Genomic DNA, 25,534 nt, shown 5'->3' with positions numbered 1-25,534 from the left:
TGATTGGTTCCTGGTTTGGAGTGAAGAACAGTTGGCATTTGGCCGTTATTTTCCCTCTCTTCCTAAATATCCTACGGACTGTCCTTTGTTCATTGATCTCTAGCTTATTCTTCTCTGCCCATAATGTTAGGCGATGCATACATTCCTGTAGTACCTCGAGGTTTGATGAGCCTAGTGCCATGTCGTCTGCGTACGCATAGAAAGTGACCTGATCCTTTAGGTTCCGAAGCAATCGATAACGTCTGATTTTGTAAGATTGAACAGTAGGGGACTGGCTGGGTTCCCCTGCAGAATTCCATTGGTCTGTCGTATCGGGGTCGAGGTTTGGATGTTGTCTTTGATGATGAGCTCGTTTAGTTGTAATATATTGTCCATGATGATCGTTAGATAGTTGTCTTCCCCGATCCAATGTTTAAGCTTATCGATGATTATCTGCCGGTCCATTAGGTCGAAGGGCTTCTTATAGTCGATGAATATGACGTGAAGTTCCCTCTGTGATGCCTAAGTGCTTCCTTTCAAAAACCCATTAAATTACTTATTGCATGAAGTGACGATCTGCCTCTCCTAAATCCAAATTGCTCTTCCGGTATTTGTCCGATTGTTTCCTTTTCTAATCTGCAGATAGGATTCTAGTGAATACCTTGAACAGTGCGTTCCCCAACGCAATTCCTCTGTAGGAGTCCGGGTGGTCGGGGCTACTTTTACCTTTAAACAAGAGTTTCAGCGTTGCGACTCTCCAGTTGCTCGGTACTTTGCCTATTTCTAAGCACTTGTTGAATAGGGCTGTCCATAATTTCCCTAGGTGTGGCAGGGCTTCCTTCAAATGCTTATTAAAGATTTCATCTGGTTCGGCAAAAAAAGGAAGAAAGAAGAATCAAACTAGTTCCCCCACACTTAAGTTGGTAGACTGTCAACCTTCACGTCTCTCTCAAAATTCCTCAGAGACCATGATAAATCTTACAGTTTTATAGATTTTGTTTTCACTTACGATGTATACGCCTCCCCCCTCCAAGACCGCTATATCCCCCTACTTTTTGTACTATTTATGCCCCGCACCCCTCACCCTGTACTTCTTATTTCCAAACCCCACTTCTACTCTCAGTGTATTACCACGCTGTACGCACTACGGCACTGGTGGCTTCATTGTACGCGCCGCAATTTTAAATAACAAAACAGAAAGAACTCCGCCTCTGTGGTGTAGCTGCCGACCCCGGTGGCCCGGGATCGATTCCCAGCTCTGCCACGAAATTTGAAATGTGGTACGAGACCTGGAACGGGGTCCACTCAGCATCGGGAGGTCAACTGAGTAGAGGTGGGTTCGATTCTCGCCTCAGCCATCCTGGAAGTGGTTTTCCGTGGTTTCCCACTTCTCCTCCAGACAAATGCCTGCATGGTACCTAACTTAAGGCCACGGCCGCTTCCTTCCCTCCTCCTGCTCTAACCTTTCCAATCTTCCCATCCCCCACCAAGGCCGCTGAGTCCGAGGAACAACGGGAACGCTGGAGGGTAAGCAGATTAAAAAGAAGAAGAAATCAAGAAAAAAGAATTCCATTTTCATAGTGCCTTAAAATATAAAACTCTTTAAAAAATTTCTTCAGATGTGCATCATGCGACAGCCAGCCGCCTCGCCTGTACTGTACATCAGTCCACATATCAGTCTCCTTCTTTACTCGTGACACTGGTTGAGTTACACTTGAACAGGACGTCGCAGTGGGGGTATAGCTCAGTGGTAGAGCATTCGACTGCAGATCGAGAGGTTCCCGGTTCAAACCCGGGAGCCCCCTTAGATTTTGTCGCTGGTTAATGATCTCCTAACTCGTGGTAATAAACAGGGAGTATAAATTAAGACTTCGTTCTTGTGCTCACAGGCCGCGTGAATCCCCAAGCGAGCGCCATAGGGCTTGTGTCAAGCTTGGCGTGAAAAGTCTTGACAGCTGACTCAGCAGGGTATTGGAACACTTAAGGTAATCGCCCACTGTAGGGAACCGCGCCGCGCCGCGCCGCGCCGCGCGGAACAAGCTTGTGGAACATTGCACGGGCGATTTTCCGAGACTTCGCCCATACAACACACCTCACCGCGCCGCCTCTCTCCAGTTGGGGAAATGCAGCTCACACAGAAATATGAGTTCCAATTCCGAGGAGGACATATTATTTGCGGTTGCGATATTTGCAAATGAGGAAGAAGAAAAACGCGAAAGAAAAGTTTGGGTCAACAACATTTATGAGAAAAGGGAAACGTACGGAGAGTTTCACCATTTATTTCCTGATCTACTAAAGGACCGAAGTAAATTTTCCCACTGCTTTCGTATGTCCCAAGAAAAATTCTATGAACTATTGAACCTAGTTAAGCCGTGTGTACCGAGTTCGACAGCTGCAGTCGCTTAAGTGCGGCCAGTATCTAGTGTTCGGGAGATAGTGGGTTCGAACCCCACTGTCGGCAGCCCTGAAAATGGTTTTCCGTGGTTTCCCATTTTCACACCAGGCAAATGCTGGGGCTGTACCTTAATTAAGGCCACGGCTGCTTCCTTCCCACTCCTAGCCCTTTCCTGTCCCATCGTCGCCATAAGACCTATCTGTGTCGGTGCGACGTGAAGCAACTAGCAAATAAAAAAGCCGTGTGTAGAGCGAGAAAATAATATCACCTTTCGCCGAGAAAGGCGTACAGTGCACAATACCACTAACCGCGTGAAGGTACGAGCGTGCTGGCACTAGTCGAGGACTCGCGAAGACTGCCGAAACGCCACGAAACCACATTCTTTCCGTTATTCCTTCCTTCTACCATCGCCCATACAAGCGCGCCCAAAGGAAAAAGTTCCGTTCCAGAAACCTGGGGGCTTCTGGTGCGGAAATTCCACAAGCTTGTTCCGCGCGGCGCGGCGCGGCTCCCTGCAGTGGGCGTTAAGCAATTTCATTTCACAAGAAGCAGACCACGGAAATTTCTTCTCGGCTGCGGGGCGCGGCGCGGCGCGGTGTAGTGGGCGATTACCTTTACAGGGAGTGACGCTTGAACAGAGCCTGGATTTTCATATTATCTGGAATTAATAGACACGTGCAGTATTTCACATAGCCTCGACTGAAGAGCTGGCCTACCTCTTTGGCATACATTGTTGAAATTATATTTTCTGTTACCCTAGCACGTTTGTTAAATTAATACACTTCTTCTCAGACAATTCACCGCTTCATCCCAATTGCAAACACGACTTGCCTCGCCTGAACTATATTAATTATCTTGTTATTATTCGTTTACATTTTCTTTTCTTGAAATGTACGCATCGCCAAGAAGTCAGTTGAACTTAATTAGTATAGTCCACAATGTACTGATGTCCATTTTATTTTTGGAAATTGCTTTCATCGCACATACACAGACAGGTCTTATGGCGACGATGGGACAGGAAGGGGCTAGGAGTGGAGTAAAAATGGTGTGAAGATGGCAAACCACGGAAAACCATCTTCAGGGCTGGCGACAGTGGGGTTCGAACACACAATCTCCAGAATCCTGGATACTGGCCACACTTAGGCGACTGCATCTATTGAGCTGGGTCTGATGACCATTATAAATCAACAAAGGCTACCCCTTGGTGGATCTATAGCTACAGAACAACTACCACCAGTTGGAACACTACTGTAGTAGTCACCAGGTATCAAGTGTAGCAAAGAATTCTAAAGGCTTCTATCTAACATTTTACCAAGTGAACCTTTCCTCCCTTGTTTCTGTCTTCGAACTCTCCTGGGGCCTCCGTGCAAATGTTATTCAGAACTACCTACGCTTAGTAATTTCCTGAAATGTTTGGTGTTCCGTGCAAATGTCAGCACATTCCATCTCTGTGCAAGTGCAACAACGGCGTTCAGCAGTTCGCTAATAACTATTGGGCTTTTAAGGTGTGTTTTCCGTGATTTCTCACTTCTCCAGGCGAATGCCAGGATGGTACCTAACATAAGGCCAAGGCAGCTTCCTTCCCTCTTCCTTGCCTATCCCTTCCAATCTTCCCATCCCGTAACAAGGCCCCTGTTCAGCATAGCAGGTGAGGCCGTCTGGGCGAGGTACTGGCCATTCTCCCCAGTTGTATCCCCGACCAAGAGTCTGAAGCCCCAGGACACTGCCCTTGAGCGGTAGAGGTGGGATCCCTCGCTGTGTCCGAGGGAAAAACCGACCCTGGAGGGTAAACAGATGATGATGATGATGATGATATCCATTATCGAAAATTGGTTTCAGTACTTTGTAATATAAATATACATCCGTATTTAAATCATTTTCCCCATCCCTTGTTCGATTGGCCCTATGCAATTGATTTATGATTTACTTGGAATATTATTATTATTATTATTATTATTATTATTAAATTTTTTTGAAAATTTATATTTTAATTTCAATTGATACGTGGCAGTCGACTATTATTACGTTTAACGCATTACCCCTTTTACAATTCCGGTCTAGTTTGGCACTTAATCAATTAAGACATGATTTACTTGGATTATTATTATTATTATTATTATTATTATTATTATTATTATTATTATTATTATTGTACCGGGCGGTACACCTCCACACCGCTAATTTAAAATTTTGCACCAGTCGAAACTCCTCTGCTGGAGAAAGTCTGAACTTTATTTAAGGTGTTAATTTTCAAGTTTCTCAGAAGATGTCACTACTTGGAAATTTTGAAGTTTCTGAACTGGGTCGTTTTCGATGTATTTTTGTTTTACCTGTAGTAAGAAGTGTGAACTTTCTCTTCTAGAGGACACTACTGAAGAACTACAATAGTGCACCCTAGTGCGAAGTGAAAGAACTGTTTTTTGGAGAAATTTTTATTTCAAAAGTTTGTTTCTTGTTAAATTTCTTTCTGTTATTGTTTAAGTTGGCTGTATAACCCTTTCTTTCCCCTTGTTTTGAATTTAGCCAATCCCGAATTTCTTTAATTAATTTATAACCAATCAGGTGTATCTTCCCCAGAGGGGATATATTGCTTAACCCTAGCCAATAAAGTTTTTGTGGGAGGGTGTTCTCATTCCCCAAACGCCTCGAACTTTCCGCGAGAGTATATAAACTGCTGATTTTAGGGTCTCCGGGCCACTTCAGTACCATCTTTCAGTGTGTAAAGTACATAGCAGGGGGCGGGTAGCGCCTCTTTCTTCGGGCAACAGTTCAACAACAAGTAATGGCCATATAATAACTTCTTTTTCTTGCTAGCTCAGCAGTTTAACTCTCGGGGCGGGTCCGAAGCGTTTCCACCATGTAACTTCCCTAAAATGTAAAGACACTTTGTATTTATTCTATCTTTTAAACTACATATTGGGATAGAGAGTGCTTAACCCTCTCGAGCTCCCACTCATATTGTTCTGAGGTGAACTTATTTTTCTCAACCGATTCTTCCGTAACAGTAATGTAAATTGTTTCTTTCTTAAGTCACCTCTTTAGTATGGGATTAGCCCTTGCATTAGCGGCCTAGTGCCAGATTAGGGTTTTAAACAAGTGTATTAGGAGTGCAGATCGCCTCCTCTCAAGTGGTTATTTTAGAGGTCATGTAATTAACCTTTTTCTCACTTAATAGGCCTCAGTAGGTTGGGTATTTTACCCCTGTGTCTATGTCCTTAGAGGACAACTTGAAGGTGGAGTTTGGTGTGGCCTTTAATAGGTATTCCATAGTAACTTACCCATCCAGACCCATGCACTGAGAAATCACCAAAACAAATTAACAACAAATAAATTAATAATAATAAAAGAAAAGCGCACAACGTGCATAAATGTTCCACATACAGCCATTTAGTCGCTACAAAGTTGTGTTAGGGATATACCATAGCGCACGATACCGATCACACTGTTCACACACACACACACACACACACACACACACACACACACACACACACACACCATACTTCGTCCGGAGTGTGGAAACACTTTTTCTTGCATACGCGATGGTGGGACCTGTGCACTGCGAATCGCGTCAGCGTGTGGCGCAGATCGTAGTCCGCACCTTTCCAGTCTGTAGACGTCATTGTTTCGGTCGAGTAGAATTCCAGCCATGTCTCATTTTTTCTTGTTCGAAGTTCTTCTAAGAGTTTCTGATATGCCTTTGTGGGTGGTAGGGGCATTTTCTGTCTTAATTGTTCTATGAAGAAAGCTTCTTCAACATGCTCGTATGTTAGCCTCTCACTGTGCATGCGCCTGGTGCTTGCCCTGTGCACGGTGCAAAAGACGACTTCGCTTGGTTGACCAGAGTGCAGACCCCCACTCCTCGATTAGGAGCAATAGCGCTGTCTCTCTCTTTCCCCACGCCTGTCTCACTCGCTCCCTCTGTCTCCCTCTTCCTCACTTGCTCCGTAGCGCTCCAAATCCGAGCTGAGTTGGGCCGAGTTGAGCCGAACTCAGCCGAGTAGCCCAGCGACGAAGCGTTGGTCCGAGCCGAGCCGATTTGAACCGATGCGCTGTGCACAGGAACTCTGCGCCCCTGTTTACTCGCGTGAGATTTTGGGCGTTTGAGAGGCCCTGCTTTAGAGGGAGTGAATTACGATACACATAATAGTCTCCTAAGATATGTTGCTTTGATCAGCGCGATGTCTTTGTGATTTGATTTGGTGAGATGTGTCCATATTAATTCTAGTCGATAAGCCACTATGGGGTCCGCTTCTGTGGTGTAGTGGTTAGCGTGATTAACTGCCAACCCCGGAGGTCCGACTTCGATTCCCGGCTCTGCCATGAAATTTGAAAAGTGTAATGGGGGCTGGAACGGGGTCCACTCAGCCTCGGGAGGTCAACTGAGTAGAGGTGGGTTCGATTCCCACCTTAGCCAACCTCGAAGTGGTTTTCCGTGGTTTCCCACTTCTCCTCCAGGCAAATGCCGGGATGGTAGCCTACCTAACTCAAGGCCACGGTCGCTTCCTTCCCTCTTCCTTCCCTGTCCCATTCAATCTTCCCATCCATCCACAAGGTCCCTGTTCAGCATAGCAGGTGAGGCCACCTGCTCGAGGTACTGGTTATTCTCCCCAGTTGTATCCCCCGACCCAAAGTCTGAAGCTCCAGGACACTGCTTTTGAGGTGGTAGAGGTGGGATCCCTCGCTAAGTCCGAGGGAAAAACCGACCCTGGAGGGAAAACATATTACGAAGAAGAATAAGTCACTATGGGCATTATATTGGTGTTGGAGGTCTTTCTGGCAGTGGGTACAGAGAGTCTGCGCAGCACTGATGGCCATTATGGCTGCAGTTGCTCTATTCCTGATGTGCTTAGTGTAGGTCGTTGCAGTGGTCTGTAATGTCATTGCGAGATAGTTAAATTACTTTGCTATTTTGATTGGTTCCTGGTTTGGAGTGAAGAACAGTTGGCATTTGGCCGTTATTTTCCCTCTCTTCCTAAATAACCTACGGACTGTCCTTTGTTCATTGATCTCTAGCTTATTCTTCTCTGCCCATAATGTTAGGCGATGCATACATTCCTGTAGTACCTCGAGGTTTGATGAGCCTAGTGCCATGTCGTCTGCGTACGCATAGAATGTGACCTGTTCCTTTAGGTTCCGAAGCAATCGATAACGTCTGATTTTGTAAGATTGAACAGTAGGGGACTGGCTGGGTTCCCCTGCAGAATTCCATTGGTCTGTCGTATCGGGGTCGAGGTTTGGATGTTGTCTTTGATGATGAGCTCGTTTAGTTGTAATATATTGTCCGTGATGAGCGTTAGATAGTTGTCTTCCCCGATCCTATGTTTAAGCGTATCGATGATTATCTGGCGGTCCAGTAGGTCGAAGGCCTTCTTATAGTCGATGAATATGACGTGAAGTTCTCTCTGTGATGCCTAAGTGCTTCCTTTCAATCACCCATTAAGTTACTTATTGCATGAAGTGTCGATTTGCCTCTCCTAAATCCAAATTGCTCATCCGGTATTTGTCCGATTATTTGCTTTTCTAATCTGCAGATAGGATTCTAGTGAATATATTGAACAGTGCGTACCCCAACGCTATTCCTCTGTAGGAGTCCGGGTGGTCGGGGCTACCTTTACCTTTAAACAAGAGTTTCAGCGTTGCGACCCTCCAGTTGCTCGGTACTTTGCCTATTTGTAAGCACTTGTTGAATAGGGCTGTCCATAATTTCCCTAGGTGTGGCAGGGCTTCCTTCAGATGCTCATTAAAGAATTCGTCTGGTTCGGCAAAAAAAGGAAGAAAGAAGAATCAAACTAGTTCCCCCACACTTAAGTTGGTGGACTGTCAACCTTCACGTCTCTCTCAAAATTCCTCAGAGAACACGAAAAATCTTACAGTTTTATAGATTTTGTTTTCACTTATGGTGTATACGCCTCCCCCCTCCTGGACCGCTATATCCCCCTACTTTTTGTACTATTTATGCCCCGCACACCTCACCCTGTACTTCTCATTTCCAATCCCCGCTTCCACTCTCAACGTATTACCACGCTGTACGCACTACGGAAAAAGCCTCACTGGCGGCTTCATTGTACACACCGCAATTTTAAATATCAAAACAGAAAGAAGTCCGCCTCTGTGGTGTAGCTGCCGACTACGGTGTCCCAGGATCGATTCCCAGCTCTGCCACGAAATTTGAAATGTGGTACGAGAGCTGGAACGAGGTTCACTCAGCATCGGGAGGTCAACTGAGTAGAGGTGGGTTCGATTCTCCCCTCAGCCATCCTGGAAGTGGGTTTCCGTGGTTTCCCACTTCTCCTCCAGGCAAATGCCTGCATGGTACCTAACTTAAGGCCACGGCCGCTTCCTTCCAATTCCTAGGCCTTTCTTATCCCATCGTCGCCATAAGACCTATCTGTGTCGGCGCGACGTAAAGCCCATAGGAAAAAATAATTCTTCCCATCCCCCATCAAGGCCGCTGAGCCCGAGGAAAAACGGCAACGCTGGAGGGTAAGCAGATTAAAAAGAAGAAGAAAACAAGAAAAAAGAATTCCATTTTCATAGTGCCTTAAAATATAAAACTCTTAAAAAAAAATTCTTCGGATGTGCATCATGCGACAGCCAGCCGCCTCGCCTGTACTGTACATCAGTCCACATACCAGTCTCCTTCTTTGCTCGTGACACTGGTTGAGTTAGACTTGAACAATACATCACGGTGGGGGTATAGCTCAGTGGTAGAGCATTCTACTGCAGATCGAGAGGTCCCCGGTTCAAACCAGGGTGCCCCCTTAGATTTTGTCCTTAATTAATCATCTCCTAACACGTGGTAATACACAGGGAGTATAATTTGAGACTTCGCTCTTCTGCTCACAGGCCGCGTGAATCCCCAAGCGAGTGCCATGACGCTTGTGTCAAGAAGGGGGGTTATAACAAGCCTTGACAGCTGACTCAGCAGGGGATTGGAACACTTGCAGGGAGTGACGCTTGAACAGAGCCTGGATTTTCATATCATCCGGAATTAATAGACACGTGCAGTATTTCACATAGCCTCCACTGAAGAGCTGGCCTACCTCCTTGGTATGATATTGTTGAAGTTTTATTTTCTGTTACCCTAGCACGTTTTTTTAAATTAATATACATCTGCTCAGACAATTCACCGCTTCATCCGGAATTCAAACACGACTTGCCTCGCCTAAACTATATTAATTATCTTGTTATTATTCCTTTACATTTTCTTTTCTTGAAATGTACGCATTGCCAAGAAGTCAGTTGAACTTCATTAGTATAGTCCACAATGTGCTGATGTCCATTTTATTTTTAGAAGTTGCTTTCGTCGCACATACACAGACAGGTCTTATGGCGACGGTGGGACAGGAAGGGGCTAACAGTGGAGTAAAAATGGTGTGAAGATGGCAAACCACGGAAAACTATCTTCAGGGCTGGCGACAGTGGGGTTCGAACACACAATCTCCAGAATTCTGGATACTGGCCACACTTTGGCGACTGCATCTATTGAGCTGGGTCTGATGACCATTGTAAATCAACAAAGGCTTCCCCTTGGTGGATCCATAGCTACAGAACAACTACCACCAGTTGGAACACTACTGTAGTAGTCACCAGGTATCAAGTGTAGCAAAGAATTCTAAAGGCTTCTATCTAACATTTTACCAAGTGAATCTTTCCTCCCTTGTTTCTGTATTCGAACTCTCCTGTGGCCTCCGTGCAAATGTTATTCAGAACTACCTACGCTTAGTAATTTCCTGAAATGTTTGGTGTTCCGTGCAAATGTCAGCACATTCCATCTCTGTGCAAGTGCAACAACTGCGTTCAGCAGTTCGCTAATAACTATTGGGCTTTTAAGGTGTGTTTTCCGTGGTTTCCCACTTCTCCTCCAGGCGAATGCCGGGATGGTACCTAACATAAGGCCAAGGCAGCTTCCTTCCCTCTTCCTTGCCTATCCCTTCCAATCTTCCCATCCCGTAACAAGGCCCCTGTTCAGCATAGCAGGTGAGGCCGTCTGGGCGAGGTACTGGCCATTCTCCCCAGTTGTATCCCCGACCAAGAGTCTGAAGCCCCAGGACACTGCCCTTGAGCGGTAGAGGTGGGATCCCTCGCTGTGTCCGAGGGAAAAACCGACCCTGGAGGGTGAACAGATGATGATGATGATGATATCCATTATCGAAAATTGGTTTCAGTACTTTGTAATATAAATATATATCCGTATTTAAATCATTTTCCCCATCCCTTGTTCGATTAATCACTAACGTACAGCGGGTATTCTCGTGTTTAGTTACCACAGCAGCAGGGGACAAAAACGTTAGGGAGCACCCGGGTTTGAACCGGGGACCACTCGATCTGCAGTCGAATGCTCTACCACTGAGCTATGCCCCCACATCCCGCGTTATAGAAGTCTAACCGATTTACGGACACAACAATCGAGGAAAGTTATCCTCGTCTCTTTACTGAATATTCTGTATGTTCACTGACTGAATACTTAATGCAGGACTAAGGAGGACAATTACCTTACCCACGCAGACTCACCTGCTATGTTTGACAGCGGTCTTGTGGCGGGATAGAAATATATAAGAGAAGGAAGAGGGCAGGAAGCGTTCCTGGCCTTAACTTATGTACCATACCGGCATTTGATTTGCAGGACAATATTGGGAAATGTCCGAAACCAACTTCGAGGATGGCTGAGGTGGGAGTAGAACCCACCTCTATTCCGTTGACCTCCCGAGGCTGAGTGCACTCCGTTCCAACAATAGTGCCAATTTTCAAATTTCGTGGCAGAGCCGGGAATCGAACCCGGGCCTCCAGAGGTGGCAGGTAATCACAGTAATCACTACAGTACACCACAGAGGCGGACATTCTTTCCTTAGCGGAAATGCGCAAACAATATCGTTCTCGACTAACAGATTCGTACAGCGCCACAGCTAATTGTGGAGACTGGGCGCAGCAGGGTGTTGTACGTGCTTTGAGGAAGGGTTGCTGGGGTATATTGTGTCCAAGGCCATGTGTACCGGGGGATAATTCGCCCCTTTCCACGCGCATTCGTCAGTGTGGCAATATATTTACTCTCTGTTAATTGTTAGTACGTAGGCGAATTCTAAAAGATTTTAGATGTACTGTATAATCACACCGTACTTCCATTTCATTGCAGCACGTGTGTAATTATTGTTCCTTAGAGGAAAGTTTTACTTACAGCATGGAATCAAAATCTAGTCCGCCCCTGTGGTGTAGTAGTTAGCGTGATTTGCTGCCATATCTGGAGGCCCGGGTTCGACTCCCGGCTGTGCCGTGAAATTTGAAACGTGGGACGAGCACTGGATCGGGGTCTACTCAGCATCAGGAGGTCAACTGAGTAGAGGGAGGTTCGATTCCCTCCTCAGCCATCCTCGACGCGGTTTGCTGTGGTTTCTCTCTTCACCTCCAGGCAAACTGGGATGGCCACGGCCGCTTTCTTCCCTCTTCCTTGTCTATCCCTTTCAATCCTCCCATCCCCCACAAGGCCCCTGTTCAGCATAGCAGGTAAGGCCGCCTGGGTGAGAAAGAAAAGTATCATACTGTTATTACCACACTTTGGTTGGTAGACTGTCAACCCTTACCTCTTCCTCGAAAATCGTACAGAGATCATGAAAGATGTTACAATTTTCTTTCTTTCTTTCTTTCTTTCTTTCTTTCTTTCTTTCTTTCTTTCTTTCTTTCTTTCTTTCTTTTTCTTTTTTAATCTGTTGCGAAGATTCGACGGGACAGGCAAGGAAGAGGGAAGGAAGCGGCCGTGACCTTTAAGTTAGGTACCACCGTTTGATTTGGCAGTGCGGTCAGCGGCACACGGATTCTACCTTAATTAAGGCCACGGCCGCTTGCTTCTAACTCTTACGCCTTTCCAGTCTGTGTCGGTGCGACGCAAAGCCACTAGCAAGAATAACTTATTTATCATCTCGGCATTTGCCGGTAGGAGAAGTGGGAAACCACAGAAAACCACTTCGAGGATGCCGGAGATAGGAATCGAACGTGCCTCTACTCCCTTGAACTCCCGAGGCTAAGTGAACCCCGTTCCATCCCTCGTACTACTTTTCAAATTTCGATGCAGAGCCGGGAATCGAACCCGGGCCTCCGGCTGTGGCAGCTTATCACGCTAACCGCTCCACCACAAAAGCGAACTGTTACAATTTTATAGCTTATTTTCTTTTATTCATTGTTGGTGTATACTCTCGCCCCCCCCCCCCTAGGGGCAGGTTTTGTTGTGTATACATATTTGACCCCCCCCCCCCAACTTGTACGCCTAATTTCCAATCGCCTCTACTGCTCTCAGCGTAGGCTATTAGCAAAGTGCGCGCTCTACCGAGGAAGCCTCACTTGTGGCTTTATTGCCCACGCCGCAGTTCTGAATACCAAAACAGAAATAAGAATTGTTCCATTTTCATAATGCCTTAAAATCAAATTTCTTCGAATGTGCATCATGCGACAGCCAGCCACCTCGCCTGCACTGTACAACATCAGTCCACATATCGGTCTCCTTTACTCATGACACTTGTTGAGTTAGACTTGAACAAGACGTCACAGTGGGGGGTATAGCTCAGTGGTGGAGCATTCGACAGCAGATCGAGGGGTCCCCGGTTCAAACCCGGGTGCCCCCTCAGTTTTTGCCGCTGGTTAATCATCTCCTAACTCGTGGTAATAAACAGGGAGTATAAATTAATACTTCGTTCTTGTGCTCATTGGCCGCGTAAATCTCCAAGCGAGCGCCATAGGGCTTGTGTCAAGCTTGGCGTGAGAAGAAGTCTTGACAGCTGACTCAGCAGGGGATTGGAACACTTGCAGGGAGTGACGCTTGAACAGAGCCTGGATTTTCATATTATCCGGAATTAATAGACACGTGCAGTATTTCACATTTCACATATATTTTCTGTTACCCTAGCACGTTTTGTCCCCATATAGCCACCAAAATCTGGTGATGCCCCAACTAGCCAGCCACTCAGGCGTGTCCGGTCCTAACCCTCTATGAAAAGTTCGAACTTACACCGCTATTTCAGATTTTGGGAACATATACTTCGATAAACAGACATTGTATAATGGGTGAAGCTATCTACTGAATAATGGGCAACAGTTGATTTAAAACAGATCCTAATTTATTCAAAATAGACACGTAAATAGTAAGGCAAATTAAACAAAACAAAGTAAACATCCCTGGATTCAATAACTGTAAAATTCACTGCGTATATGAACGTCCAAAGTCCTATATATAATGAACACGAATATACCATATTACACTCGTGGATTTAATTCTTTAATGTTGACGCAAAACGGAAACTGTGCTTGTATTTTATTTCTCGTTGAATGGCGTGAGTAGCTAAATTTCATGCCCACAAACAGTGTGGTGAAATCCTATCCGACCTCTACGTAAATATTTAAGGGATGACTAACACTAACTCTAAAACTTGGTAAAATGAATCGCAAGAATCAATTACTTATGCACAAACAGTATTATCAAATCACTTATATCATCGCTCACGTGGATTTCAATTTACCACGGACACACATTATTCACAACATAAATTAAACACACGACGCACTCACAACACCTGTAAACATAATGTCAGTCTCACATACAAACCAAAATATATAATAATATCATTCAGCCATGAACACTGTTCGCCTGTCATTCATACCAACGATGACTCTGAAATGAACCTAGCATATGCCCTTCCCAGGTCACTTACCGAAAGCACTGTCTAACTCATTAAATAAAACTGTGGGTGATGAATGCGCATGGGCCTTCGTTTATGACAATCCCTGGGGTATTAACTATTCGCTTCGCCCGACCACACTAGCCCTGGCGGAATTTACACACCGGGAGATCACACACGCTCCCTAATCTCTATAACTTGAGGAATTACACATCTCAATCTCACTATCTCTATAGCTTGAGGAATTACACATCTCAATCTCACTATCTCTATAACTTGAGGAATTACACTTCTCAATCTCACTATCTCTATAACTTGAGGAATTACACTTCTCAATCATACTATTTCTATAACTTGAGGAATTACACTTCTCAATCATACTATTTCTATAACTTGAGGAATTACACTTCTCAATCATACTATTTCTATAACTTGAGGAATTACACTTCTCAATCATACTATTTCTATAACTTGAGGAATTACACTTCTCAATCTCACTATTTCTATAACTTGAGGAATTACACTTCTCAATCATACTATTTCTATAACTTGAGGAATTACACTTCTCAATCTCACTATTTCTATAACTTGAGGAATTACACTTCTCAATCATACTATTTCTATAACTTGAGGAATTACACTTCTCAATCATACTATTTCTATAACTTGAGGAATTACACTTCTCAATCATACTATTTCTATAACTTGAGGAATTACACTTCTCAATCTCACTATTTCTATAACTTGAGGAATTACACTTCTCAATCATACTATTTCTATAACTTGAGGAATTACACTTCTCAATCTCACTATTTCTATAACTTGAGGAATTACACTTCTCAATCTCACTATCTCTATAACTTGAGGAATTACACTTCTCAATCATACTATTTCTATAACTTGAGGAATTACACATCTCAATCTCACTATCTCTATAACTTGAGGAATTACACTTCTCAATCATACTATTTCTATAACTTGAGGAATTACACTTCTCAATCTCACTATTTCTATAACTTGAGGAATTACACTTCTCAATCTCACTATTTCTATAACTTGAGGAATTACACTTCTCAATCTCACTATTTCTATAACTTGAGGAATTACACTTCTCAATCTCACTATTTCTATAACTTGAGGAATTACACTTCTCAAGGCCTGTCTGTACACTATAGTCTGATTCCACATGACTACCGTGTCATTACAATGAAGACTCTATCCACGTTTAGTTAGACCATTCTATAATACGAATACCTGTAAATATGGACTCTTCCTACGACAACAGGAATCATTCCCTGAAATTTACATCTGAGTACTTGGTTCATTCCTAGATGCTGAATTTTAACACACCTCAACACACATTTGACGGCCGAACATTTCACTAATTTAATTTAACACTTTGAATTCTCTCGATGATTCTCCTCTTAATTAGGATCGAAGAATTGACAACATGCATGTAACGATCACATTCATTCTCTAGCATACGTAGAAAATCACGCATACCCACGCATGTCCTCATTCGTTTCAAAGCATGCATACTACTAGATTACACTAGACATGACATTATATTTGAGGCTTGTCCGCGCGTTTATTAAAAAAGGAAAACTATCACTGAATGAAATGTAATTATCCACATTAATTTGACCCTTATTTACATTTTATTTCCAAATGACATGCATCCTTACGTTAAACTCCCACACTAAACAAGATGAAATGAGATGAAATGGGTCGATTCATTTACCAATTCTAGCTTTTACTCTTACGTTACTGGCGATTGCCTCTTTGAAAATACAAAATTTTACAAATTAAAACTACTATTTACATATCCCTCTAAATATCTACGTAAAGTGCTACATGATTAAAATGGTATGTTTGCTACTCAGCCTTCAGGTCACTCCTTGCTTCGGATCGGATGGCCCCATCCTGTTTAAGCCATCATTGTAGTGGGCGTAGGATGTCCAGATCTCAGTTCCGTCTCCCCTGTGGTCCAGCTGCGGTCCTCCATTGTCGTGCCCTCGTCCTGGATAGGTTGTTCCTGAGGCTGCGTCTCCGGAATATCTCGTGCACTGCTGTCTTGTCGGTAGCCTAGTGACACTATAAAATTACGGTCACCTTATGAGTTATGTGTAACTGAGCTCCTGAGTTTGTGTGGCTACTATAGCATCCTAGAATTTGTAATGTTATAAAATTGAGGTGCTAACATTGTCTGTCTCTCCCTCTGCTCACAGTTCTTGGGTCTTACCCGTTCATCCGCGGCGCGGTCGCCCGACAGAACATTTCCCGCACTGCCAATTAACACTGTTCTGTATTTCCGGGACACGATTTGGACTTCGACGTCGGTCAAGCCCCGTTAGTCACTTTATGCGGTGAACAGTAGCCTTCCACCGTCGCGGATGTTCCAATGGACTCGATTGTAAAATGATAACTCTGATTAAAATAACTGTTTCTCTGGTTATTATTTTCTTATAAGTTCAGATAACTGCGTTCCCTAACTTTGATTCAGAGTACCTAGACAACTCTCTGACCCGAGGTAAAGTGATATCTAAATATTACTACGATATAACAGTGTCTCAATGCATCTGTCTGTAAATACGAACGTCACCAGTCACTAGGTAGAATGTACCAGGGAGACGCTCAAAGTAACACGAACTCGCGTGCCGATTCACAAGTACAAGAGTCTCACAATCTATGAACAGGTCTTATGGCGACGATGGGACAGTACAGGAAGGGGCTAGGAGTGGGAAGGAAGTGAAGGTGGCCTTAATTAAGGTACAGCCCCCAGCATTTGCCTGGTGTGAAAATGGGAAACCAATTAAAACCATCCTCAGGGATGGGGTTCGTACGCACTATATCCCCAATACTGGATAATGGCAGCACTTAAGCGACTGTACGTGTCGAGCATTGAAAATCAACAAAGGCTTCCCCTTAGTGGTCTCCACAGCTGCGGAACAACTACCACCAGTTCAAGACGGAACACTACTGTACGTGTCACCAGATATCAACTGAAGCAATGGATTCAAAAGGCTTCTACCTACCTTTTTACCGGCAGGGCCTTCCCCTCCCCTGTTTCTCAATTCGAACTATCCCTGGGCCTCGGTGCAATTGTTATTTCGAACTACCCACGCTTAGTAATTTCCTGAAATGTTTGGCGTTCCGTGCAAATATCAACACGTTCCATCTCCGTGCAAGTGCCACAACTTCACTCAGCAGTTCGCTAATAACTATTGGGTTTTTAAGGAGTGTTTTGAGGTTGTTATCGCGATGGTTAGGTACATTACAGAACAGAGAATCTGTTTGGTCGAGCATTATATGCACAATGGTGGGATTATACGTGCATAGATTCACTGGTGCCAGTTCATTCGCCAGTCCTACTGGCACGCCAGACCAGGTTTATATGCATGTCTCGCCAGTGCCATTTTGAAATGGTTTTAGCCTGTCAATATTAATAGGAGACATCGAGTGACGTTGAAGTTATTCGTGAAACCTGCTGAATAGTTACAACACTGTTGGTTAAGAACATGATAAATTATCTCGAAAAACGAAAATGTTGTAAAACTCGCGTGTGGGGGAGAAAATGAATTGCATGAAGGGATGATGTTGGTGGATCTGGGCGACATTTTACTGAACTATCTCTAGAAGATTATTTACGAACGACAAAGGTCATTTTTTTAAAAATTGAAACTTGTGACATTAGTGATACGAAACTGAAAACCACAGTGTGAGACGCTTTACCACTGGAATACCACTCACTACTGTCCATGGGTAGGCAAGTAGGTCGGTAATGTCTTTGAGGTTGAGCCAGAGGTACTCCTGAAGCCTGTGGTAATGAAACGGGAAGGGCCCACGTAAAATAAACCGTGGTTGGTACGCGTGGATGTTCACGGGATGGAGGGAGAACCTTCGGTGTAGGGCTGTTTTGTCATCTGTTATTTAAAAAATAACATTGCATCATTGGTATATGTGTTTGATGGACTGTAGACTTGAAGTTGAGCGGTAAAATTACCTCTGTCCACAGTCTCTAACCAGGTGAAAAGTTATATGTCCGCCTCTGTGATGTAGTGGTTAGTGTAATTCACTGCCACCCCCGGAGGCCTGTGTTCGATACCCGGCTCTGACGCGAAATTTGAAAAGTGGTACGAGAGCTGGAACGTGGTCCACTCATCCTCGGGAGGTCAACTGAGAAGAAGTGTGTTCGATTCCCACTTCAGCAATCCTGAAAGTGGTTTTCTATGGTTTCTCACTTTTCCTCCAGGCAAACGCCGCCTAATTTAAGGCCACGGCCGCTTCCTTCCTTCCTTCTTCCTTGTCTATCCCTTCCAACCTTCCCATCCCCGACCAAAGCCCCTGTTCAGCATAGACCGAGCTCGATAGCTGCAGTCGCTTAATTGCGGCCAGTATCCAGAATTAGGGAGATAGTGGGTTCAAACCCCACTGTCGGCAACCCTGAAGATGATTTTCCGTGGTTTTCCATTTTCACATCAGGCAAATGCTGGGGCTGTACCTAATTAAGGCCACGGCCGCTTCCTTCCGACTCCTTCCTGTCCCACCGTCGCCATAAGACCTGTCTGTGTCGGTGCGACGTAAAACAACTTCAACATAGCAGGTGAGGCCGCCTGGGCGAAGTACTAGTCATTCTCCTCAGTTGTATCCCCCGACTCAATGGCTCACGTTCCAGGACACTGCCCTTGAGGCGGTAGACGTGGGATCCCTCGCTGAGTCCGAGGGAAAAACCAACCCTGGAGGGTAAACAGATTAAGAAGAAGAAAAGTTATATGATGCTTAATGGCTGAAACATAACCCCACATTACAGCAATGGCGCTACGCTCAACAAACGTCGTAGTGGTTGCGAGAAGCGGGGAAGGACAGCGTGAACAAGCAAAATAGTAAAACATGTTCCAAACACGGAAATAAACTTACCCAGAGACAAGGAGACATTTAGGGAAGAGTGCCAAACTCCCACACCTCCAAAAACTGGGTCGGGATACCTAGGATAGTGACGTACAAAATTACTAATTAAACACCTATATATTTTATATATTAAAGTTGTAATTAATCTTAGAAACAGTATATAGAAGTCAAATTTACTTTGTGAGAATATAACTTTTGTAAATGAAAGCAAATTTGTGTTACAAGTAATATTAAGAGTAATTAAACAGATTTAACGATTTGTGACAATTTAAATTGGTGCACCAACATACACAATTTAATTTTAAATTGTTAATACTTTATGTAAATTCAAATCTAGAGTGAAGAAACGTGAAGGATTTATACTAATTGAAAGTGGAGGGATAAGCACAGGAGGGAAAACATAACATTGAGCATAATCCAAATGAAACGGTACAATGAAATAAGAGAGTTAGTACAACCAGAAGAGAGCCCGAAAATCAATCACAGATCAAAATTAACAACACCAAGTATAAAATTTGAAGGATCTGTAAATAGGCTAAATTAAAATCACAAGATCCAAGATATAATTTGTGAACTCAAGAACCAAACACAGCGATCCTTACATCCATACATTGAGTATCAACAACAACCAATACCAAGGAAAAATACAGCGTCTACACGCTAGAAAAAGTGATCAAGTTCACGAAACAATGAAATAATTACGCCATCAAGCGAAACGGAGGGAGGGGAACACAACAAAGCAATATCAAGAAAAAAATTAACATTCTGAAACACTCCACTAGAAACACGATGAATTCCCACGTAATTACAAGCTATAGTCCGCCTCTGTGGTGTAGTGGTTAGTGTGATTAACTGCCACCCCCGGAGGCCCGGGTTTGATTCCCGGCTCTGTCACGAAATTTGAAGAGTGGTACGAGGGCTGGAACGGGGTCCACTCAGCCTCGGAAGGTCAACTGTGTAGAGGTGGGTTCGATTCCCACCTCAGCTACCCTGGAAGTGGTTTTCCGTGGTTTCCTACTTCTCCTCCAAGCAAATGCCGGGATGGTACCTAACTTAAGGCCACGGCGTCTATCCCATCCATTCTTCCCATCCCTCCGCAAGGCCCCTGTTCAGCATAGCAGGTGAGGCCATCTGGGTGAGGTACTGGTCATCCTCCACAGTTGTATCCCCGAACCCAGAGTCTGAAGCTCCAGGACACTGCCCTTGAGGCGGTAGAGGTGGAATCCCTCACTGAGTCCGAGGGTAAACAGATTAAGAAAGAAAGAAAGAAAGAGAAAAGAAAGAAAGAAAGAAAGAAAGAAAGAAAGAAAGAAAGAAAGAAAGAAAGAAATTACAAGCAGAAAATATCACCCTTTTTCAATGTTACAGTTCAAATGTTTCAAATTTTCACACAGGAGGATATCCCAATGATTAAGGACTCATATTTATAATTTTTCAATGACTAATATATGCTAATACTAATAATTAATTAAAAATCATAATTTAAGAAAAATTAAAAATATTAAGTCTGCCCCTGTGTGTAGTGTATAGCGTGATTACCTGCCACACCCGGAAGATCGGGTTCGATTTCCGGCTCTGCCACTACATTTGAAAAGTGCTACGAGGGTTGGAACGGGGTCCACTCAGACTCGGGAGGTCAACCAAGTAGAGGTAGGTTCGATCCCCCTTCGGCATTCCGGAAGTGGCTTTCCGTACATTCCCACTTCTCTTCCAGGCAAATGCCGGGATGGTACCTAACTTAAGGATCCAGCCGCTTCCTTCCTCTTCCTTGTCTATCCTGTCCAGTCTTCCCATCCCCCTAAAAAGGCCCCTGTTCAGCAACCCAAAGGCTCACGCTTCTCTGAGTCCGATGGAAAAACCAACCCTGGAGGGTAAACAGATTAAGAAAGAGAAAGAAAGACAAATATTAATAGTTCTAGATAAATTTTAATTAGTAAAAAAAAGAATAAATTGTAAATTAAGAAAAGGAAGCAAAAGGTTATTTGCCAAGTACATGAGGTCAACACGGGGCAGTTTACGGAATCAATAGGTAATCAAAATAATCAACACAACCGCAACGAAAAGGAAGAAAAGATAAAAACCCAAATGAATGAGGGCGAGGAATACCATATCAAAAAAGCACACAAGTCAAATTATAGTTAAAACTCAGGCACAAAACGAAATAATACTAGAAATCACAAATAAACAACAGAAGTGGTAATAAGAGAGGAAGATGAAATTTAGATAGGAGGAATAAATTTCAAATTACAGCGCCACAACAATGCACAAGTCATGAAAAATCAACAAAATGGCGCTCCAACGGCGTTACAGAGAGGGGCACACAATCAAAATATCTCACCAAACACCCCGAAAAATAATTTAATGACGCATAATAAGATAAATTTACATGATCAAAAATATTAAATGCCCACTACTTACAAGAGTGGTGAGGTATTCCAGAGTAACTTACCCATGCAGACCCATGCACTGAGAAATCACCAAAACAAATTAACAACAAATAAATTAATAATAATAATAATAATAATAATAATAATAATAATAATAATAATAATAATAATAATAATAATAATAAGAGAAAAGCGCACAACGTGCATAAATGTTCTACATACAGCAATTTAGTCGCTACAAAGTTGTGTTAGGGATATACCATAGCGCATGATACCGATCACACTGTTCACACACACACACACACACACACACACACACACACACACACACACACACACACACACACACACACACACACACACCATACTTCGTCCGGAGTGTGGAAACACTTTTTCTTGTATACGCGATGGTGGGACCTGTGCACTGCGAATCGCGTCAGCGTGTGGCGCAAATCGTAGACCGCACCTTTCCAGTCTGTAGAATTCATTGTTTCGGTCGAGTAGAATTGCAGCCACGTCTCTTTTTTCTTGTTCTGAAGTTCTTCTAAGAGTTCCTGGATATGCCTTTGTGGGTGGTAGGAGCATTTTCTGTCTGAATTGTTCTATGAAGAAAGGTTCTTCAACATGCTCGTACGTTAGCCAGAGCAGGGCCTCTCACGGTGCATGCGCCTGGTGCTTGCCCTGTGCACGGTGCAAAAGACGACTTCGCTGGGTTGACCAGAGTGCAGACCCCTACTCCTCGATTAGGAGCAATAGCGCTGTCTCTCTCTTTCCCCACGCCTGTCTCACTCGCTCCCTCTGTCTCCCTTTTCCTCACTTGCTCCATAGCGCTCCAAATCCGAGCTGAGTTGGGCCGAGTTGAGCCGAACTTAGCCGAGTAGCCCAGAGACGAAGCGTTGGTCCGAGCCGAGCCGATTGGAAACGATGCACTGTGCACAGGAACTCTGCGCCGCTGTTTACACGCGTGAGATTTTGGGCGTTTGAGAGGCCCTGCTTTAGAGGGAGTGAATTACGATACACATAATAGTCTCCTAAGATAAGTTGCTGTGATCAGCGCGATGTCTTTGTGATTTGATTTGGTGAGATGTGTCCATATTAATTCTAGTCGATAAGTCACTATGGGGTCCGCCTCTGTGGTGTAGTGGTTAGCGTGATTAGCTGCCACCCCCGGAGGTCCGGCTTCGATTCCCGGCTCTGTCACGAAATTTGAAAAGTGGTACGGGGGCTGGAACGGGGTCCACTCAGCCTCGGGAGGTCAACTGAGTAGAGGTGGGTTCGATTCCCTCCTTAGCCAACCTCGAAGTGGTTTTCCGTGGTTTCCCACTTCTCCTCCAGGCAAATGCCGGGGTGGTAGCCTACCTAATTCAAGGCCACGGTCGCTTCCTTCCCTCTTCCTTGCCTGTCCCATTCAATTTTCCCATCAATCCACAAGGCCCCTGTTCAGTATGGCAGGTGAGGCCACCTGGGCGAGGTTGTATCCCCCGACCCAAAGTCTGAAGCTCCAGGAGTTGGGATCCTTCGCTGAGTCCGAGGGAAAAAGGCGACCCTGGAGGGTAAACATATTAAGAAAAATAATAAGTCACTACTGGGCATTATATCTTTCTGGCAGTGGGTACAGAGAGTCTGAGCAGCAGTTGGATTTCACTGATGGCCATTATGGCTGCAGTTGCTCTATTCCTGATGTGCTTAGTGTAGGTCGTTCCAGTGGTCTGTAATGTCATTGCGAGATAGTTAAATTCCTTTGCTATTTTGATTGGTTCCTGGTTTGGAGTGAAGAACAGTTGGCATTTGGCCGTTATTTTCCCTCTCTTCCTAAATATCCTACGGACTGTCCTTTGTTCATTGATCTCTAGCTTATTCTTCTCTGCCCATAATGTTAGGCGATGCATACATTCCTGTAGTACCTCGAGGTTTGATGAGCCTAGTGCCATGTCGTCTGCGTACGCATAGAATGTGACCTGATCCTTTAGGTTCCGAAGCAATCGATAACGTCTGATTTTGTAAGATTGAACAGTAGGGGACTGGCTGGGTTCCCCTGCAGAATTCCATTGGTCTGTCGTATCGGGGTCGAGGTTTGGATGTTGTCTTTGATGATGAGCTCGTTTAGTTGTAATATATTGTCCGTGATGAGCGTTAGATAGTTGTCTTCCCCGATCCAATTATCTGGCGGTCCAGTAGGTCGAAGGCCTTCTTATAGTCGATGAATATGACGTGAAGTTCCCCTCTGTGATGCCTAAGTGCTTCCTTTCAATCACCCATTAAGTTACTTATTGCATGAAGTGTCGATCTGCCTCTCCTAAATCCAAATTGCTCATCCTGTATTGTCCGATTATTTGCTTTTCTAATCTGCAGATAGGATTCTAGTGAATACATTGAACAGTGCGTTCCCCAACGCAATTCCTCTGTAGGAGTCCGGGTGGTCGGGGCTACCTTTACCTTTTAACAAGAGTTTCAGCGTTGCGACTCTCCAGTTGCTCGGTACTTTGCCTATTTCTAAGCACTTGTTGAATAGGGCTGTCCATAATTACCTAGGTGTGGCAGGGCTTCCTTCAAATGCTTATTAAAGATTTCGTCTGGTTCGGCAAAAAAAGGAAGAAAGAAGTATCAAACTAGTTCTCCCACACTTAAGTTGGTGGACTGTCAACCTTCACGTCTCTCTCAAAATTCCTCAGAGAACATGATAAATCTTACAGTTTTATAGATTTTGTTTTCACTTATGATGTATACGCCTCCTCCCACCAGGACCGCTATATCCCACTCCTTTTTGTTGTATGTACTATTTGTGCCTCGCCCCCCTCACCCTGTACTTCTCATTTCCAATCCCGCTTCTTCTCTCAACGTATTACCACGCTGTACGCACTACGGCACTGGTGGCTTCATTGTACACACCGCAATTTTAAATATCTGTGGTGTAGTGGTTAGCGTGATTAGCTGCCACGCCCGGAGGTCCGGGTTCGATTCCCGGCTCTGCCACAAAAATTTGAAAAGTGGTACGAGGGCTGGAACGGGGTCCACTCAGCCTCGGGAGGTCAACTGAGTAGAGGTGGGTTCGATTCCCACCTCAGCCATCCTCGAAGTGGTTTTCCGTGGTTTCCCACTTCTCCTCCAGGCGAATGAAGGGATGGTACCTAACTTAAGGCCACGGCCGCTTCCTTCCCTCTTCCTTGTCTATCCCTTCCAATCTTCCCCTCCATCCACAAGGCCCCTGTTCAGTACAGCAGGTGAGGGCGCCTGGGCGAGGTACTGGTCATTCTTCCCAGTTGTATCCCCCGACCAAGAGTCTGAAGCTCCAGGACACTGCCCTTGAGGCGGTAGAGGTGGGATCCCTCGCTGAGTCCGAGGAAAAAGCCGAACCTGGAGGGTAAACAGATGATGATGGTGATGAAAACAGAAAGAACTCCGCCTCTGTGGTGTAGCTGCCGACCCTGGTGGCCCGGGATCGATTCCCAGCTCTGCCACGAAATTTGAAATGTGGTACGAGAGCTGGAACGGGGTCCACTCAGCATCGGGAGGTCAACTGAGTAGAGGTGGGTTCGATTCTCGCCTCAGCCATCCTGTAAGTGGTTTTCCGTGGTTTCTCACTTCTCCTCCAGACAAATGCCTGCATGGTACCTAACTTAAGGCCACGGCCGCTTCCTTCCCTCCTCCTGGTCTAACCTTTCCAATCTTCCCATCCCCCACCAAGGCCGCTGAGTCCGAGGAACAACGAGAACGCTGGAGGGTAAGTAGATTAAAAAGAAGAAGAAAACAAGAAAAAAGAATTCCATTTTCATAGTGCCTTAAAATATAAAACTATTTAAAAAATTTCTTCAGATGTGCATCATTCGACAGCCAGCCGCCTCGCCTGTACTGTACATCAGTCCACATATCAGTCTCCTTCTTTACTCGTGACACTGGTTGAGTTAGACTTGAACAGGACGTCGCAGCGGGGGTATAGCTCAGTGGTAGAGCATTCGACTGCAGATCGAGAGGTCCCCGGTTCAAACCCGGGTGCCCCCTTAGGTTTTGTCGCTGGTTAATCATCTCCTAACTCGTGGTAATGAACAGGGAGTATAAATTAAGACTTCGTTCTTGTGCTCACAGGCCGCGTGAATCCCCCAAGCGAGCGCCATGACGCTTGTGTCAAGATGGGCGTGATAACAAGCCTTGACAGCTGACTCAGCAGGGGATTGGAACACTTGCAGGGAGTGACGCTTGAA

General features: G+C 44.7%; 5 non-coding genes across 5 annotated transcripts; 4 read left to right on the top strand and 1 right to left on the bottom strand.

Moving 5' to 3' along the window:
* The first annotated feature begins 1,712 nt into the window (after nucleotides 1–1,712).
* On the top strand, nucleotides 1,713–1,784 carry TRNAC-GCA (transfer RNA cysteine (anticodon GCA)). Its single transcript has one exon. It is a non-coding gene; the product is annotated as a tRNA-Cys (tRNA).
* Nucleotides 1,785–9,067: 7,283 nt separating this feature from the next.
* TRNAC-GCA (transfer RNA cysteine (anticodon GCA)) lies at nucleotides 9,068–9,139 on the top strand. The gene has a single exon. It is a non-coding gene; the product is annotated as a tRNA-Cys (tRNA).
* A 1,530-nt stretch (nucleotides 9,140–10,669) lies between these two features.
* On the bottom strand, nucleotides 10,670–10,741 carry TRNAC-GCA (transfer RNA cysteine (anticodon GCA)). The gene has a single exon. It is a non-coding gene; the product is annotated as a tRNA-Cys (tRNA).
* Nucleotides 10,742–12,918: 2,177 nt separating this feature from the next.
* Nucleotides 12,919–12,990, top strand: TRNAC-GCA (transfer RNA cysteine (anticodon GCA)). The gene has a single exon. It is a non-coding gene; the product is annotated as a tRNA-Cys (tRNA).
* Nucleotides 12,991–25,262: 12,272 nt separating this feature from the next.
* On the top strand, nucleotides 25,263–25,334 carry TRNAC-GCA (transfer RNA cysteine (anticodon GCA)). Its single transcript has one exon. It is a non-coding gene; the product is annotated as a tRNA-Cys (tRNA).
* The last annotated feature ends 200 nt before the right edge of the window (nucleotides 25,335–25,534 follow it).

This window comes from Anabrus simplex, chromosome 8 (assembly GCF_040414725.1).
Source record: "Anabrus simplex isolate iqAnaSimp1 chromosome 8, ASM4041472v1, whole genome shotgun sequence".
Lineage (NCBI taxonomy): Eukaryota > Metazoa > Arthropoda > Insecta > Orthoptera > Tettigoniidae > Anabrus > Anabrus simplex.
Note: the sequence above shows the minus strand (reverse complement) of the source record. Positions and strands in the feature narration are given on the sequence as shown.